This window comes from Arachis stenosperma, chromosome 1, assembly GCF_014773155.1.
Source record: "Arachis stenosperma cultivar V10309 chromosome 1, arast.V10309.gnm1.PFL2, whole genome shotgun sequence".
NCBI lineage: Eukaryota > Viridiplantae > Streptophyta > Magnoliopsida > Fabales > Fabaceae > Arachis > Arachis stenosperma.
This window is the reverse complement of record NC_080377.1, coordinates 44,364,046-44,383,377: the sequence shown is the minus strand read 5'-3', so window position 1 is coordinate 44,383,377 and position 19,332 is coordinate 44,364,046. Positions and strand designations below refer to the sequence as shown.

Here is a 19,332-nt window from a genome sequence, read left to right as displayed (position 1 = left end):
TTTAAGTTTCTGTCAATCTTACTTTCTGCATTTTAAATTTCTTGTCATTTACTTTCTGCTGCATCAATTATCACTCAACATTGTTAGCTTGACTAGACTAATCACCCACTAAAGTTGCTTGATCCATCAATCTCTGTGAGATCGACCTCACTCTTGTGAGTTATTACTACTTGATGCGACTCGGTACACTTGCCGGTGAGTTTGTGTAGAAATCTAATTTCCACCCATCAAGTTTTTGGCGTCGTTGCCGGAAATAGATTTAGATCGACAATGATTAAGTGGGTGAGAAGTCTAGATCAAGCATTTTCTTTGTTTTTGTTCTCTGTTTTAAACTGACACCAAGGTGTTTGAGTTATTGCCTCACTAAGAAATTCTTCTCTGAGATATGAATTTCAATTTTCATTGGTGTTGTGTTTTACAAAATTCAAATGGAGTTCAACTCATCTTATGATCAAACAAATTTCATGGGATATTATCCACCATCACCAATCTCTAATGGTGGCTGGGAGTATCACCAAGAAATGATAGATGATGAAGCAATTCACATGAGATATGATCCAGAACCACAAGATGATTTATGTTATCATCCTCATGGTAGCTGGGCATATCAACAAGAGTATGAACAATCAAGTGAAATGAACTATTTTCCAGAGTCACAAAGTGACTCATATTGCTATGATACTGACATAAATTATGGCTGGAAAGGGAATTTCAATGTTTCATCATTTGTTCATCAAGGAACATCATCATTTGATTGTGCTATCAATACATACATGGAAAATTGTTCCCCAATGCCACAAGATGATTCATACTGTGATGAATTCAACAATTCCTCAAGTTGTGCTTGGGAGAATCAAAACCAGAAAGTATTTGACAATTCATACTCCAATTATCAAGAGCTATCATCACTTGAGCAAACCTTCAATTTATTCATGGAAAGCTGTCAAACCTCACCTTCCATTTTTTCATCTGAAAATTCTTCATCACTTAACTATCCCTTGACACAAAATCTTTTCCAAAACTCACAGTCCACACAAACTTCCATGAACCAAAGCCTCTCAAGGCTTGAAACCATGCTTGAAAGATATGAAAGGGAAGCACAGCGATCCTGGAATGACCAAGAGAACTCCCTCAAAAACATGGAAGTGCTATTAAGTCAAATGTTGAGTGCAAGGGAGAAAGTGGAGGAACAAAAAAGTGAGGAAGACAATCAAGGAGATCCAAACTCAAGTGAAGCAGAAAGTTGCATAGAAGAAGGGCTCATGGAACCACCAATTCAAGAGGCTTTTAATGAAGATAAAGCTCCAACCGTCACCCAACCACCAAGTACTGATATCCAAGAAGTGAAAGAAAATAACAAAAGCACCAATCCTACCCCTGATTCAGCAAGCAAGCTCAACCAGGCCATTTACAGAAAGAAGCTTGCAGAGAGGAGACCAAGAAAGGGGACATTAGCTGGTTCATCTCTCCCCTTGAGGTCATTCCTCTTAACAAACTGGAAGAAGAGGAAGAAAGTGAAGAACAACATGTCAAGCTAATGACACTAAAAGAGCGCTTGTTGGGAGGCAACCCAACTTTAGGTAATATTTCATTTCTCTGCTTGGTTTATTTTCTTTCTTTGCTTTGTTTAAATTTCAATAAGTTGGCATATGATTACATTCTAAGTTTGGTGTTGCCCAACAACAATTTGTTTTCAATCCTTCTGAATAATTACATCAAATCAAAAATGAAAGTGTCACACTAAGATTCTAAGTTTGGTGTGCCACTTATTTTCTATGCAATTTATTCAACAACACCACTTGTCTGCATAATCATAATGCCTTTGCAGTTTTATCTTTTCTTTTGGTTTGACACTTTGTTATTCTGTTCACTTTAGTTATTTCTTTGTTTTTAATGCTTTCATTTATTTTGCTTCTTGACTATTTTTGTTAAATACCTCACCAAGAAATTTTTACTCATGACAGATTCTTGGCTTCGTGATTGTATTTACCACATAACAGTTCCTTGTGTTTAGTTTTAGTTCAAATAAATTGACATATGGTTGCATTCTAAGTTTGGTGTTGCTATGCAACAAAATTTGGTTCCAATCTTTACTGGATACTTGCATCAATTCCAAGTGAAAGTGTCACACTAAGTTTGGTGTGCCACTCATTCTTTATGCAATGTATCATGCACACCCTCTATGTTTGCAATCACAATGTCTCTGTTTCCTGTGCCTTGATTGTTATCTTTAATTCTGCTTGCTTAAAACACATGTGTTACTAACATTTCATTGTGTAAGACATTCATGATCCATGTTAGCCCCATAGCCATTGTTCTAATTGTTGTTTGAGGATGAGCAAGCATTCTGAAGTTGGTAAGAGAAGGGGAAGAATAGGAGAAAAATGACAACAATAGAGAAGATAAATTACAAGGTTGTAAAGTTCTTTTTCCTCTCATTAGTTTCTAGCACTTTAAATTACACGATTGTCTTTATCTTCTCTATTTACATGTGTGTATGAATAAGCATAGCCTGAATTTTGATCTGTAACATGTTGCTATGCCATTATAACTACCAACTTGAGTTTTGTAAAGTTCAAAAGCAATAAAGCATCATGATCATAAACAAACAAGGCATTAAAAAAGAACTTAGCATATGCATACAAGTATTGGAAGGCTAGTATGGTTAATTGTTGCTCAATTGCATTAGATTTTATTTAATTGAAGTTTCATCTAGTATATTTTGTGAAATCTTTGGAAATCATGAAAACCTTGAAAAAGCAAATACAATTACAGCAAGAAAAGCAATACCAATGACAAATCCATTGTTAAGTACTTGTGGTGTTTATGTATCAAGCAAAAAACTTGAAAACAAAACACTTAGAGTAAAGGTTAGGCTCAAGTGCAAATGCACACCCTCAAAGCTCAAGGCTCTGAGCATCAATGATTAGAGAGTTAAGAAAATAAACAAATGAGATTAAAGAAGTCCTCTAATTAAATGCTTGTGGTGCTTATGTATCAAGTGGTAATACTTGAAAACAAAACATTTAAAAGTCATAGCTTTGTTATCAACTCATGGGGTAAAACACCCAAAAGGAGAAGCTAATAAGAAAATCAAAAGCTTGTTTCAACGAAAAAACATAAGGAAAAGATTTCATAAAATGAGCTAGATAGAAGCATCAATCATTTACATTTCTTTTGTGATTGTAGCATGCATAGAAAACTAGCTAACTATGAACATTGAGTTGCTATTCTTCTTACCTTGGATTGTCAATCTTTATTGCATGATTCTTTTCTTGCTTGGGGACAAGCAAGATTTAAGTTTGGTGTTGTGATAACATGTCATCGTGTCATGTTTTTCTATGCTTTTTCATACAAGAAATTGATAATTAGTGCTTAAATATTGCATTCTTTTGTGCTTAAATGGTATATTTCTTTGATCTTTTGATTTAATAAACTTTGTAGGAAATAAGAAGAAAAAGAAGCAAAAAAAGCACAAAATAAGCTAAAAAGGAGAAAAAAAAAAGAGTTTTGGGTCACACTTTGAAGTTGGAGCACGCTTTGGAGCCTTAGGCCACGCTTTTAAAAGCGTGGCCCATAACTAAATCAAGGAAGTTTGACAATCAGCGCTCACTAAGTTAACTTGGGCGTTCACTAAGTTAACTTTTGTGTGAATTTCAGCTTGGAAGCAAGCTTTTTGCTGTCCAGCGTTCACTAAGTTAACTTGGGCATTCACTAAGTTAACTTGGCACTGACAACATGACCATGCCTCCTTCAAAGGGCCATAACTTGAGCTACAGATGTCCAATTGATGTGCTTCCAATTGCGTTGGAAAGATGACATCCAGAGCTTTTCAATGATATATAGCAATTTATATTTGGCATGAAATTGAAGCACAAGTGATAGGCATCTTTAAGGCCCAAAAACTAACCAAATATGCGCTGACTAAGGCTCGAAGAGGGAACCAAGGCTTCAAGGAGCGCTACGTTGGAACGCCTTGACTGAGCGCTACACATGATGAGAAAATTGGCTCAAAAGGAAGCCACCAAGGCTCGAAGAAGGAAACAAATGCAAGCAAGGGGCGCTACGTTGAAATTTTCCAATTGAGCGCTATGTATGAGGCTTGGCACAAGGAAGACATAAGGCATGAGTAGCGCTACGTTTTCTTGACTCACTGAGAGCTTCACCAGGAGCTGCCCCATGACTCCAACCAACTTGAACCAAAGCCAACCGGACCCATCCTTCTTCAAATCCATTTTTTATTCAAGGCCAAAAAAAAATCAACCCATTTCATTGAAATCCAAAGCAAGCAAAGCCCAATTGACATCACTCAAAGGCACAAGGATCAGTTAGATTAGGAATTTCATTTAAAGTGTAATTTGTTTTCAATTTCAATTTCATCTTTCATTTTGTAAAGCCTATATAAAGGCATCAATTTTATTTCATAGAAAAGGTTGGCTCTGCTAGAGAGCAGTAGAAGTAGGAGTAGAGTAGAGAGATCTCTTTTAATTTTCCTTTTGAATTTGAAGAATTGGAGATCAAATCTGAGTTTTGCTTTCTGTTTCATTTTCTCTCTTCTGCAATTGTCAAGTTCTCTTTTAGAATTTCATGAGTGATCTAAGTTCTCTTGCTGTTTTGATTCTTCTGCATTTCTACATTTCTATTTTGGTACTGAATTGATCTGTTTCTGAATTTCTTCATCTGAGAGCTCTTTAGTTTACTGCACTTCACATTCTTTAATTTTGTTTTAATTCCCAGCACCCAATTCCTTTTACCTTTCATGCAATTTAATTCCTCTGCAATTGTTCTAAGTTCTGCTTACTGCTTCCTTTAAATTTCCTGCACCCAATCCCCTTTACATTTGATGCAATTTACTTTTCTTGCTCTTTAAGTTTCTGTCAATCTTACTTTCTGCACTTTAAATTTCTTGTCATTTACTTTCTGCTGCATCAATTATCACTCAATATTGTTAGCTTGACTAGACTAATCACCCACTAAAGTTGCTTGATCCATCAATCCCTGTGGGATCGACCTCACTCTTGTGAGTTATTACTACTTGATGCGACCCGGTACACTTGTCGGTGAGTTTGTGTGGAAATCTAATTTCCATCCATCAACTTTGTGCCTTTTTCAAAAGTCGTGTAGAGAGCGATATACCCCAGAGGACAGATTGGTGTATTTCCTAGCCTAAAGAGGTTGTTTGGGTATGCCTTCAAATCCTTTTCTTCCAACCCAAACTTATCGAAGGTGATTCGTGAACATTTTATACACTTTTTCATAGCATTTTCTAGCTATTTTTAGTTAGATTTTAGTAATTTTTAGTATGTTTTAGTGCAAAATTCATCTTTTGGATGATACTTTGAGTTTGTGTTATTTTTATGATTTTAGGTGAATTTTGGGCGAATTTGGCAAAATCTTATTCAGAGACAAAGAAAGGATAGTAGATGCTATCAATCCTGACCTCTGTGCATTCCAACGAGCATATCTTGAGCTATAAAGGTCCAATTGACGCAGTCTGAACAGTGTTAGAGACCTAACTTCTAGAGCTTTCCAGCAATATATGATAGTCTATACTTCTCTTCGAGAATTGCTGCAAAAACTGGCGTTAAACGTCCACATCTGGCGTTTAACGCCCAAGAAGGACTAACCTCCCATGTTGAACAGGGAGAAGAATACAGTGAGCTCAACCCCATAATGGGCATTCAACACCCATATCCCAAGTTGAACGCCAGGCTTGACCGATGCACATGACCAAAGTGGGCCCCAAAGTGTATTTTAGCACTCCTTAGCTTATCTAGTCTTATCTTTGTAACTTTTAAATTTAAATTAACATCTTTTATGGTTAGTATTTTACTATTTAAAGAGGAGATCACCTAGGTCTACAAACACCGATCATTCACAGACAGATCTTCTTTTACGTTTTCTTTTGTAAAATATGAGTAACTAAACCTCCTGGTTAAGGTTAGGAGCTCTGCTTATTTCTGTGGCTTAAAATTATTTCTCTTCTATCTTAATTAATGTTTGATTCAATTCTAAGGTGTTGCTTTCGTTCTTAATCTTATGAATTTGGGGTGGAACGACAGTATGACCCCTTATTCTACATGAGCACTTGTGATTCTCGACCGAGTTATCTCGCTTGGGCTATAGATTAAAAGCACTCCTCCTAATTCACAATTTATCTAGGCTAGTTAGATATGTGACATATAATCCAGTTAGTTTTGGATAATTGAGGTTTTTGTCGTGCTAAACTAGATTTCTGAGCTTCACCCTCTAATCTGAAAGAATTGACCTTGTCTGTGGCGTTTTAGTAAGGTCATGGGAGATTAACTCGCTAAAACATTAGGTTTTAATCACTAATGGTTTGCCATGGAATGAATCATTCATTGTTAAGATTATGAGTAAGAATTATTAATCTGGAAAGATGACATCTCTGAGGCCTTAACTGCTTCCGTATATTATCTCTTTACTGATCTTTAATTGCCTTTCTTTATTTTCTTGTTTATGCGAATTCAACAACAACTCTTTTTCTGTTCGCCTGACTAAGTCTAGCAACATAACTATTGCTTGTTCAATCCAACAATCCTCGTGGAATCGACGCTCACTCACCTGAGGTATTACTTGGACGACCCGATGCACTTGCCGGTGAAGTTGTGCAAGTTCAAATTTCACGCACCAGAAGGCGAGTGGTGCACGAAATTGTGATCTCAATGGCGCCAACAACTTGGTACGCACAATTGTAATATCACTCTTTTTCACAACTTCGCACAACTAACCAGCAAGTGCACTGGGTCGTCCAAGTAATAAACCTTACGTGAGTAAGGGTCGATCCCACGGAGATTGTCGGTATGAAGCAAGTTGTGGTCATCTTGTAAATCTCAGTCAGGCGGATTCAAATCGTTATGGAGTTTTAATAATTAAAAGATAAATAACACATACAATAAAGATAGATATACTTATGTAATTCATTGGTGGGAATTTCAAATAAGTGTATGGAGATGCTTTGTCCCTTCTGAATCTTTGCTTTCCTACTGCTTTCATCCAATCATTCTTACCCCTTTCCACGGCAAGCTGTATGTTGGGTTTCACCGTTGTCAATGGTTACCTCCCATCCTCTCAGTAAAAATGGTCCAAATGCACCGTCACAGCACGGCTAATCATCTGTCGGTTCTCGATCATGTTGGAATAGGATTCAGTGATCCTTTTGCGTCTGTCACTACGCACAACACTCGCGAGTTTGAAGCTCGTCACAGTCATCCCATCTCAGATCCTACTCGGAATACCACAGACAAGGTTTAGACTTTCCGGATCTTAGGAATGGCCGCCAATAATTCTAGCTTATACCATGAAGACTCCGATCTTTCGAAATGGAGGCTCAGAGATATGCGCTCAATCTAAGGTAGAACGGAAGTGGTTGTCAAGTACGCGTTCATAGGTGAGAATGATGCTGAGTGTCACGGATCATCACATTCATCATGTTGAAGTGCAGCGAATATCTTAGAATAAGAATAAGCTGAATTGAATAGAAGAATAATAGTAATTACATTAATACTCGAGGAACAGCAGAGCTCCACACCTTAATCTATGGTGTGTAGAAACTCCACCGTTGAAAATACATAAAAACAAGGTCTAGGCATGGCCAAATGGCCAGCCTCCCCAAAAGATATATGAATTCGAAAATAGGTAAAAAGACCCGGTCAAAAGACAGACCTTAGTACAGTAGTAAAAAGTTCTATTTATACTAAACTAGTTACTAGGGTTTACAGAAATAAGTCTAAGTGCAGAAATCCACTTCCGGGGTCCACTTTGGTGTGTGTTTGGGCTGAGCTTGAGCTTTACACGTGCAGAGGCTTCTCTTTGGGGTTAAACGCCAAGTTGTAATGTGTTTTTGGTGTTTAACTCTAGTTTGTGACGTGTTTCTGGCGTTTTACTCCAGAATGTAGCATAGAACTGGCGTTGAACGCCAGTTTCCATCATCTAAACTCGAATAAAGTATGGACTATTAAATATTGATGGAAAGCCCTGGATGTCTACTTTCCAACGCAACTGAGAGTGCACCGTTTGGAGTTCTATAGCTCCATAAAATCCATTTCGAGTGTAGGAAGGTTAGAATCTAACAACATCTGTAGTCCTTTTTCAGCCTCCTATCAGATTTTTGCTCAGGACCCTCAATTTCAGCCAGAAAATACCTGAAATCACAGAAAAACACACAAACTCATAGTAAAGTCCAGAAATGTGAATTTTGCATAAAAACTAATAAAAACATCCCAAAAAGTGTCTAGATCTTACTAAAAACTACCTAAAAATAATGTCAAAAAGCGTATAAATTATCCGCTCATCACAACACCAAACTTAAATTGTTGCTTGTCCCCAAGCAACTGAAAATTGAATAGGATAAAAAGAAGAGAATATACTATAAATCTCAAAATATCAATAAAGCTTAATTCTAATCAGATGAGCAGGACTAGTAGCTTTTTCCTTCTGAACAGTTTTGGCATCTCACTTTATCCTTTGAAGTTTAGAATGATTGGCATCCATAGGAACTCAGAGTTCAGATAGTGTTATTGATTCTCCTAGTTAAGTATGTTGATTCTTGAACACAGCTACTTTATGAGTCTTGGCCGTGGCCCTAAGCACTTTGTTTTCCAGTATTACCACCGGATACATAAATGCCACAGACACATGACTGGGTGAACCTTTTCAGATTGTGACTCAGCTTTGCTAAAGTCCCCAGTTAAAGGTGTCCAGAGCTCTTAAGCACACTCTTTTTGCTTTGGATCACGACTTTAACCACTCAGTCTCAAACTTTTCAGTTGGACCTTCATGCCACAAGCACATGGTTAGGGACAGCTTGATTTAGCCGCTTAGGCCTGGATTTATTTCCTTGGGCCCTCCTATCCATTGATGCTCAAAGCCTTGGATCATTTTTACCCTTGCCTTTTGGTTTTAAGGGCTATTGGCATTTTCTGCTTGCTTTTTCTTTTTCTCTCTCTTTTTTTTCGCCAATATATATATATATATATATTCGCAAGCTTCTTCTTCTTTACTGCTTTTTCTTGCTTCAAGAATCAATTTTATGATTTTTCAGATTATCAATAACATTTCTCTTTTTCATCATTCTTTCAAAAAATAAAAAGTATTGTCACCACATCAATATAATTAAACTAATTTCAAGGATGAATTTGAAACTCAGGTACTTCTTGTTCTTTTGTATTAAAAACATTTTTCATTTTAGAAAGGTGAATGATTCATGGAATTATTCATAGCCTTAAGACATAGTTACTAAATACTAATGATCATGTAGTAAAGACTCAAAACATAGACAAACATAAAGCATAAAATCGAACAACAGAGAGATAAGAATAATAAAGTTAAGGAATGAGTCCACCTTAGTGAGGGTGGCACTTTCTTCTTGAAGGACCAATGGTGCCCTTGAGCTCCTCTATGTCTCTTCCTTGCCTTTGTTGCTCCTTCCTCATAGCTCTTTGATCTTCTCTAATCTCGTTGAGAATGATGGAGTGCTCTTGGTGTTCCACCCTTAATTGGTTCATGTTATGACTCAATCCTTCTAGAGAAGTGTTGAGTTGTTCCCAATAGTTTCTTGGAGGAAAATGCATCCCTTGAGGCATCTCAAGAATTTCTTGATGATGAGCTTCCTCATGCGTCTCTTGAGATCCATGAATGGGCTCTCTTGTTTGCTCCATCCTCTTCTTAGTGATGGGCTTGTCCTCTTCAATGGGGATGTCTTCTTCTATGACAACTCCAGCTAAGTTGCATAGATGGCAAATGAGATGAGAAAAAGCTAACCTTGCCAAGGTGGAGGGCTTTTTGGCTACTTTGTAGAGTTCTAGAGGTATGACTTCATGAACTTCTACTTTCTCCCTAATCATGATAATATGGATCATGATGGCCCGATCCACAGTCACTTCAGATCGGTTGCTAGTAGGAATGATGGAGCGTTGGATGAACTCCAACCATCCTCTAGCCACAGGCTTAAGGTCCAGTCTTCTCAATTGAATCGGCTTGCCTTTTGAGTCTCTTTTCCATTGAGCTCCTTTCACACATATGTCCATAAGGACTTGGTCCAACCTTTGATCAAAGTTGACCCTTCTAGTGTAGGGGCGTGCGTCTTCTTGCATCATAGGCAATTTGAACGCCAACCTTACGTTCTCCGGACTGAAATCTAAGCATTTTTTCCGAACCATTGTAAGCCAATTCTTTGGGTTTTGGTTCATGCTTTGATCATGATTCCTAGTGATCCATGCGTTTGCATAGAACTCTTGAACCATTAAGATTCTGACTTGTTGAATGGGATTGGAGAGAACTTCCCATCCTCTTCTTATAATCTCTTGTCGGATCTCCGGATATTCGCCCTTTTTGAGCTTAAAAGGGACCTCAGGGATCACATTTTTCTTGGCCACAACTTCATAGAAGTGGTCTTGATGGGCTTTTGAGATGAATCTCTCCATCTCCCAGGACTTAGAGGTGGAAGCTATTGACCCATTTCCTCTTTCTTGAGGTTTCTCTGGCCTTAGGTGCCATCAATGGTTATGGAAAAAAACTATGCTTTTACCACACCAAACTTAGAATGTTGCTCGTCCTCGAGCAAAAGAAGAAAGAATAGAAGAAGAAGAAGAAGAAGAAGATATGGAGGAGAGGGAGAGAGGTGTAGGTTTCGGCCAAGGGGGAGAAGAGAGAGTAGTGTTATGTGAAAATGAAGAAGGATGGAGGGGTTTATATAGTGGAGGGAGAGGGGTTGGGTTCGGTCATTTAGGGTGGGATTTATGGAAAAGAGTGGATGGATGTGATTGGTGAATGGGTAATGGGGAAAAGAGATTTAGGTGATTGGTGAAGGGTATAGTGTTATTGGATTGTGTGAAGAAGAGAGAAGTGGGGTAGGTGGGGATCCTGTGGGGTCCACAGATCCTGAGGTGATCCTATGGGGTCCACAGATCTTGAGGTGTCAAGAATTTCTCATCCCTGCACCTTTTAGGCGTGTAAAACGCCCTCTGTATGCAATCCTGGCGTTTAACGCCAGACTGATGCTTGTTCCTGGCGTTAAACGCCAGCTTGGTGCTTGTTTCTGGCGTTAAATGCCAGACAGATGCTTGTTTCTGGCGTTTAAACGCCAGACAGCTCTTCCTCCAGGGTGTGCTTTTTCTTCTGCTCTTTTTTATTCTGTTTTTAATTTTTGCAACTGTTTTGTGACTCCACATGATCATAAACCTAATAAAAGATAAAAGAACAATAGAAATATAAATAATTAAAAATTTGGATTGCCTCCCAATAAGCGCTTCTTTAATGTCAATAACTTGACAGTGAGCTCTCATGGAGCTTCACAGATGTTCAGAACATTGTTGGGACCTTCCAACACCAAACTTAGAGTTTGAATGTGGGGGTTCAACACCAAACTTAGAGTTTGGTTGTGGCCTCCCAACACCAAACTTAGAGTTTGATTGTGGGGGCTTTGTTTGACTCTGTATTGAGAGAAGCTTTTCATGCTTCCTCTCCATGGTTGTAGAGGAAAATTCTTGAGATTTAAACACAAGGTAGTCCCCATTCAATTGAAGGACTAACTCTCTTCTGTCAACATCAATCATAGCTCCTGCTGTGGCTAGGAAGGGTCTTCCAAGGATGATACATTCATCCTCATCCTTCCCAGTGTCTAAGATTATGAAATCAGCAGGGATGTAAAGACCTTTAACCTTCACTAACACGTCCACTACCAAGCCACAAGCTTGTTTTATTGACTTGTCTGTCATCTCTAATGCGATTCTTGCAGCTTGTACCCTAAAGATACCAAGTTTCTCCATTACAGAGAGTGGCATAAGATTTATACCTGACCCCAAGTCACACAGAGCCTTCTCAAAAGTCATGGTGCCTATGGTACATCCTAGTAAGAATTTACCAGGATCTTGTTTCTTTTGAGGTAAAGTTTGTTGAACCCATGTATTTAGTTCACTAATGAGCAAGGGAGGTTCATCTTCCCAAGTCTCATTACCAAACAACTTGGCATTCAGCTTTATGATGGCTCCTAGATATTGAGCAACTTGCTCTTCAGTTACATCTTCATCCCCTTCAGAGGAAGAATAGTTCTCAGAGCTCATGAATGGCAGAAGGAAGTTTAATGGAATCTCTATGGTCTCTATATAAGCCTCAGATTCCTTTAGGTCCTCAATAGGGAACTCCTTTCTGTCTGAGGGACGTCCCATGAGGTCTTCCTCATTGGGATTCACGTCCTCCCATTCCTCTCTAGATTCGGCCATTTTGATTAAATCAATGGCCTTGCATTCTCTTTTTGGATTCTCTTCTGTATTGTTGGGGAGAGTACTAGGAGGAGTTTCAGCGATTTTCTTACTCAGCTGGCCCACTTGTGCCTCCAAATTTCTAATGGAGGACCTTGTTTCACTCATGAAACTTAGAGTGGCCTTAGATAGATCAGAGACTATGTTTGCTAAGCTAGAGAGACTCTGCTCAGAATTCTCTGTCTGTTGCTGAGAAGATGATGGAAAAGGCTTGCTATTGCTAAACCTGTTTCTTCCACCATTATTAAAGCCTTGTTGAGGATTTTGTTGATCCTTCCATGAGAAATTTGGATGATTTCTCCATGAGGGATTATAGGTGTTTCCATAGGCTTCACCTATGTAATTCACCTCTGCCATTGCAAGGTTCTCAGGATCATAAGCTTCTTCTTCAGAAGATGCTTTTTTAGTACTGTTGGATGCATTTTGCAATCCATTCAGACTCTGAGAAATCATGTTGACTTGCTGAGTCAACATTTTGTTCTAAGCCAATATGGCATTCAGAGCATCAATTTCAAGAACTCCCTTCCTCGGAGGCGTCCCATTACTCACAAGATTCCTCTCAGAGGTGTACATGAATTGGTTATTTGCAATCATGTTAATGAGTTCTTGAGCTTCTGTAGGCGTTTTCTTTAGGTGAATGGATCCACTTGCAGAATGGTCCAGTGACATCTTAGAGAACTCAGATAGACCATCATAGAATATATCCAAAATGGTCCACTCTGAAAGCATGTCAGAAGGACACTTTTTGGTCAACTGCTTGTATCTTTCCCAAGCTTCATAGATGGATTCACCATCTTTTTGCTTGAAGGTCTGAACATCCACTCTAAGCTTGCTCAGCTTTTGAGGAGAAAAGAACTTGGCCAAGAAGGCCGTGACCAGCTTATCCCAAGAGTCCAGGCTATCTTTAGGTTGTGAGTCCAACCATGTTCTAGTTCTGTCTCTTACAACAAAAGGAAAAACCATGAGCCTGTAGACTTCAGGATCTACTCCATTAGTCTTAACAGTATCACAGATTTGCAAGAACTTAGTTAAAAACTGATAGGGATCTTATGATGGAAGTCCATGAAACTTGCAGTCCGGTTGCATTAGAGCAACTAGTTAAGGTTTCAGCTCAAAATTGTTTGCTCCAATGGCAGAGATTGAGATGCTTCTTCCATAAAAATTGGAAATAGGTGTAGTATAATCACCAAGCATCCTCTTTGCATTATTATTGGGTTCGGCCATGTCTCCTTCTTTTTTGAGATTCTCTGTAAGGTTTTCTCTGAATTGTTGTGCTTTAGCTTCTCTTAACTTCTTCTTCAGAGTCTTTTCAAGTTCAGGATCTGCTTCAACAAGAATATCCCTGTCCTTGCTCCTGCTCATATGAAAAAGAAGAGAACAGAAAAGGAAGAGAAATCCTCTATGTCACAGTATAGAGATTGCTTTATGTGAGTAGAAGAAGAAAAGAATAAGAATGAAGAAGAAAAAAATTCGAACACAGAGGAGAAGAGAGGGTTCGAATTTTAAGATGAAGAGAAGTGTTAGTAAATAAATAAAATAAATAGAAAGAGATGAGAGGGAGAGAATTTCAAAAATTATTTTTGAAAAAAAAAGTTAGTGATTTTCGAAAATTAAGAGAAGAATTAAAATTAAAATTAAAATTTGAAACAATTAGTTAATTAAAAAGATTTTTTGAAAAGAGGGAGGTGATTTTCGAAAATTAGAGAGAGAAAAGTAGTTAGGTGGTTTTGAAAAAGATAAGAAATAGTAAAACAAACAAGAAGTCAATTAGTTAGTTGAAAAAGATTTAAAAATCAATTTTGAAAAAGATAAGAAGTTAGAAAGATTTTTGAAATAAATTTTGAAAAAGATATTATCTGAAAATATATGATTGAAAAGATATGATTGAAAAAGATATTTTGGAAAAGATTTGATTTTTAAAATTGATAACTTGACTAACAAGAAACTAAAAGATATGATTCTAGAATTTAAAGATTGAACCTTTCTTAACAAGAAAGTAACAAACTTCAAATTTTTGAATCAATCATATTAATTGTTAGTAAAGTTTTCAAAAATATGAAGAAAAATTAAGAAAAAGATTTTGAAAACACTTTTTAAATTTTTTGAAAATAAAAGAAAAAAATGAAAAATATTTGATTTTAAAAAAGATTTTGAAAAGATAAATTTTTGAAATTGAAATCTTGACTTGACTAACAAGAAACAACTTATTTAAAAAAATTTTGACTAAGTCAACCCAAAGATTTCGAAATTTATGAGAGAAATAAGGAAAATATAATTTTTTATTTTTGAATTTTTAATGAGGAGAGAGAAAAACACAAATATGAAAATTTTGGATCAAAATCAATAATGCATGCAAGAACACTATGAATGTCAAGATGAACACCAAGAATACTTTGAAGATCATAATGAACATCAAGACTTATTTTTGAAAAATTTTCAAGAAAAGAAAAACATGCAAGACACCAAACTTAGAAATTTTTCATGCTCAGACACTATGAATGCAAAAATGCATATGAAAAACAAGAAAAGACACAAAACAAGAAAATTTAAAGATCAAACAAGAAGACTTGTCAAGAACAACTTGAAGATCATGAAGAACACCATGCATGAATTTTTCGAAAAAAATGCATAGATTTTAAAAAAACATGCAATTGACACCAAACTTAAAAATTAACACTAGACTCAAACAAGAAACACAAACATATTTTTTTATTTTTTTTATTTTATTAAATTTTTTTGGATTTTTCGAAAATTTCTTTTTTGGAAAAACGAAAACAATTAAAAAAATTTTGAAAGATTTTTGAAAACTTTTTTAAAAGAAAATTACCTAATCTGAGCAACAAGATGAACCGTCAGTTGTCCAAACTCAAATAATTCTCGGCAACGGTGCCAAAAACTTGGTGCACGAAATTGTGATCTCAATGGCGCCAACAACTTGATACGCACAATTGTAATATCACTCTTTTTCACAACTTCGCACAACTAACCAGCAAGTGCACTGGGTCGTCCAAGTAATAAACCTTACGTGACTAAGGGTCGATCCCACGGAGATTGTCGGTATGAAGCAAGCTATGGTCATCTTGTAAATCTCAGTCAGACGGATTCAAATGGTTACGGAGTTTTAATAATTAAAAGATAAATAACACATACAATAAAGATAGAGATACTTATGTAATTCATTGGTGGGAATTTCAGATAAGTGTATGGAGATGCTTTGTCCCTTCTGAATCTTTACTTTTCTACTGCTTTCATCCAATCATTCTTACCCCTTTCCACGGCAAGTTGTATGTTGGGTTTCACCGTTGTCAATGGTTACCTCCCGTCCTCTCAGTGAAAATGGTCCAAATGCGCTGTCACAGCACGGCTAATCATCTATCGATTCTCGATCTTGTTGGAATAGGATCCAGTGATCCTTTTGCGTCTGTCACTACGCCCAACACTCGTGAGTTTGAAGCTCGTCACAGTCATCCCATCTCAGATCCTACTCGGAATACCACAGACAAGGTTTAGACTTTCCAGATCTTAGGAATGGCCGCCAATAATTCTAGCTTATTCCACGAAGACTCCGATCTTTCGGAATGGAGGCTAAGAGATACGCGCTCAATCTAACGGAAGTGGTTGTCAGGTACGCGCTCATAGGTGAGAATGATGATGAGTGTCACAGATCATCACATTCATCATGTTGAAGTGCAGCGAATATCTTAGAATAAGAATAAGCTGAATTGAATAGAAGAATAATAGTAATTGCATTAATACTCGAGGAACAGCAGAGCTCCACACCTTAATCTATAGTGTGTAAAAACTCCACCGTTGAAAATACATAAAAACAAGGTCTAGGCATGGCCGAATGGCCAGCCCCCCCAAATGATATGTGGATTCGAAAATAGGTAAAAAGACCCGGTGAAAAGACAAACCTTAGTACAATAGTAAAAAGTTTTATTTATACTAAACTAGTTACTAGGGTTTACATAAATAAGTCTAAGTGCAGAAATCCACTTCCGGGGCCCACTTTGGTGTGTGTTTGGGTTGAGCTTGAGCTTTACACGTGCAAAGGCTTCTCTTGGGGTTAAACGCCAAGTTGTAACGTGTTTTTGGCGTTTAACTCTGGTTTGTGACGTGTTTCTAGCGTTTTACTCCAGAATACAGCATAAAACTAGCGTTGAATGCCAGTTTGCGTCGTCTAAACTCGAATAAAATATGGACTATTATATATTGCTGGAAAGCCCTGGATGTCTACTTTCCAAAGCAATTAAGAGCGTGCCATTTGGAGTTCTGTAGCTCCAGAAAATCCATTTTGAGTGCAGGGAGGTCAGAATCCAACAACATCTGTAGTCCTTTTTCAGCCTCCTATCAGATTTTTGCTCAGGTCCCTCAATTTCAGCCAGAAAATACCTGAAATCACAGAAAAACTCAAAAACTCATAGTAAAGTCCAGAAATGTGAATTTTGCATTAAAACTAATAAAAACATCCCTAAAAGTAGCTAGATCTTACTAAAAACTACCTAAAAACAATGCCAAAAAGTGTATAAATTATCCGCTCATCAGCGAGCTTAAATAAGATATCTGTCAAGCTACCCTGATCTATCCGGGTTCTATGGACGTTGGCGTTCGCGAGGATCATTGTTATCACCACGGGATCATCATGCCCGAGTGTTGTTCCTTGGGTGTCTTCTTTAGTGAACAAGATGGTGGGCAAGTCGAGCAGCCGACTATCTTCCCCGACCTGGTATACCTCTTTGAGGTGCATCTTCCGTAATGATTTTGACATTCCTCCTCCAGCGAATCCCCCATTGATCATGTGTATGTGTCGCTCCGGAGTTTGAGGTGGACGCTCTTGTCATCCTCCTTCCTCCTCTCTTCTCCTATTCCTCAGGTCATTTGATTTTTCAGCCAAATATTTGTCTAGCCAGCCTTCTCTGGACAAATTTTCTATGACATTCTTCAAATCATAACATTCGTTGGTGGAATGTCCATAGAGCGTGACTCGCAATATTTAGTCCAGTTTTCAGACCTCTTATGTTTGATCGGGCAAGGAGGTGGAAGCTTCTCTGTGTGTCATTATATCTTTGTAAACATCTTCTAGAGAGACCTGGAGGGGGTGTATTTGTGGTATCTTCGGAGCTTTTCTGGGTTTTGCTCTTCCCTCTTTTTAGGTTTTTTTCCTTTTCCCGAGGTTGATAGGGCAGGTTTGGTTGTGAAAAAGGTTCCCTTAATCAGAAATTCTCCTCCATGTTCATGTATTTCTCTGCCCTTTCTTGGACTTCATTTAATGAGATATGGATTGAAAGAATGGCCCCTCTTTAAGGTCATTAACTAATCCCATGATCACAGCTTCAATAGGCAGATTTTGAATCTCCAAGCATTCCTTATTAAACCTTTCCATGTAATCTCGAAGGGTTTCTCCGACCTCTTGTTTGACTCTTAACAAGCTCAGGGCATGTTTTGTTTTATCCTTTTGGATGGAGAATTTGGTCAGAAACTTCCTTATCAGGTCGTCAAAGCTAGTTACCAACCTAAGGGCTAAGTTATCAAACCATTTCATTTTCGCTTTAGTCTGAGTGGTCGGGAAGGCTTTGCAACGAGTGGCGTCAGAAGCGTCGGCTAGGTACATCTGATTTTTGAAATTGCTGAAGTGATGTCTTGGATCGGTCGTTCCATCATAGAGATCCATGTCGGGGGTTTTAAAATTTCTAGGAACTTCAGCCCGCATGATCTCTTTTATGAATGAGTCTTCTCCATCTAGAGGGCTTTCTTCCCGGTCTGTTCGATTGCCCCGGTTTCGAAGATCGACCTCTAACTTTAAGAGTTTTTCTTCTAGCTCCCATCGTCGTCATACTTCTCTTCGCAACTCCCGTTCTACTTCCTATTGTCATTCAGCCTCATGCTCCAGCTATTCTAGTCGTTCTTGTTGACCATGGACTAGGCCTAATATCTTTGCTGTCTGAGGAGGCACTTCGTCTTCGGGAGGGTGGATCTCCGAATGAATTCGCCTAGAGTCAGGGTTTCTTGAAGGCCCTTCCCCATGAGGACCATACGTTTGGTGTGGTGAAGGTAGTATAATGGCATGGCCCTCTAGTTGGGGCTCAGCTTCAGATTCAGACGTCGTATAGCCGTCTTTATATTGGCGATCTGCCACGGTTAAAGGATGAATTCTAGGTCCCCGACAACGGCACCAATGTTCTGAGGGTTACCTAAAACGTTGATTTAGACCTGAACGTGAATTCCAGATCCCTTTGTATGGCAGCGTCTGACTTGTTGATGTCAAGGTGCCGCCTGACCAAGTTCCTCATGAGGAGGTGGGGATGGGAGATGGTCCCTGCAAGTAACTCTGATACTTAAGTTAGCAATTGCTTTATGCATGTTTTTTGTAGATTGAAATGTATATTATATCTAAGGAGTGTCAGTGTATTTATAGTATAGTCGATAACCACCTTTATTGGAATAGCTCCATCTTTATTTGATGGATAACTGTTCCTTTTATCTTGAGAGTTCATTAACACCTATCTTTTAGGAAAGATCAAGATAGCAAGAGAGTTTCGCTCCTTTGCAAGATCCGACCTCTTCAGACACGTTTGCGGAAGCTACCTTTCTTGGTGGGCCTATGGGCCTTTCGGACACGTTTGCGAAAGCTACCTTTCTTGGAGGGCCTTGTGGGCCTTTTTACTTATTGAGTCTGGTTTTACTTATTAGGCTAGCATATCAACAGTTTTATAAAAGAATTTTGTAGGACTAGAGTTAGCTCCAACGAAGTAATAACTATACAAATAACTAGAGTTAATAATGACCATTAATGTTATCATTATCAGTAGTGTGATATAATATTGTTGCATATTCATTAGTCAGATGTGTAAGTTAATTTCGCAAGTGTTTAGTTATGGTGTTTGCAAAAGGCTATTCGAGTGTAATCAACTTGTACTTAGCCTTCAGTTTTAATCGATGGAATCAAAAAAGAAAAATATGTTTCCCTGGAAAACAAATATTTAAATTCTTGGAAAGTATTCGATGCACTAAGATATAAAAATAGAAATTGAAGACCTGATACAAATACCTA

The 19,332-nt window shown here is 37.9% G+C and overlaps 1 non-coding gene across 1 annotated transcript; it reads left to right on the top strand.

The window, feature by feature from the left end:
* Window positions 1-13,004: 13,004 nt before the first annotated feature.
* LOC130956355 (small nucleolar RNA R71) lies at window positions 13,005-13,112 on the top strand. Its single transcript, XR_009077083.1, has one exon. It is a non-coding gene; the product is annotated as a small nucleolar RNA R71 (small nucleolar RNA).
* Window positions 13,113-19,332: the final 6,220 nt, after the last annotated feature.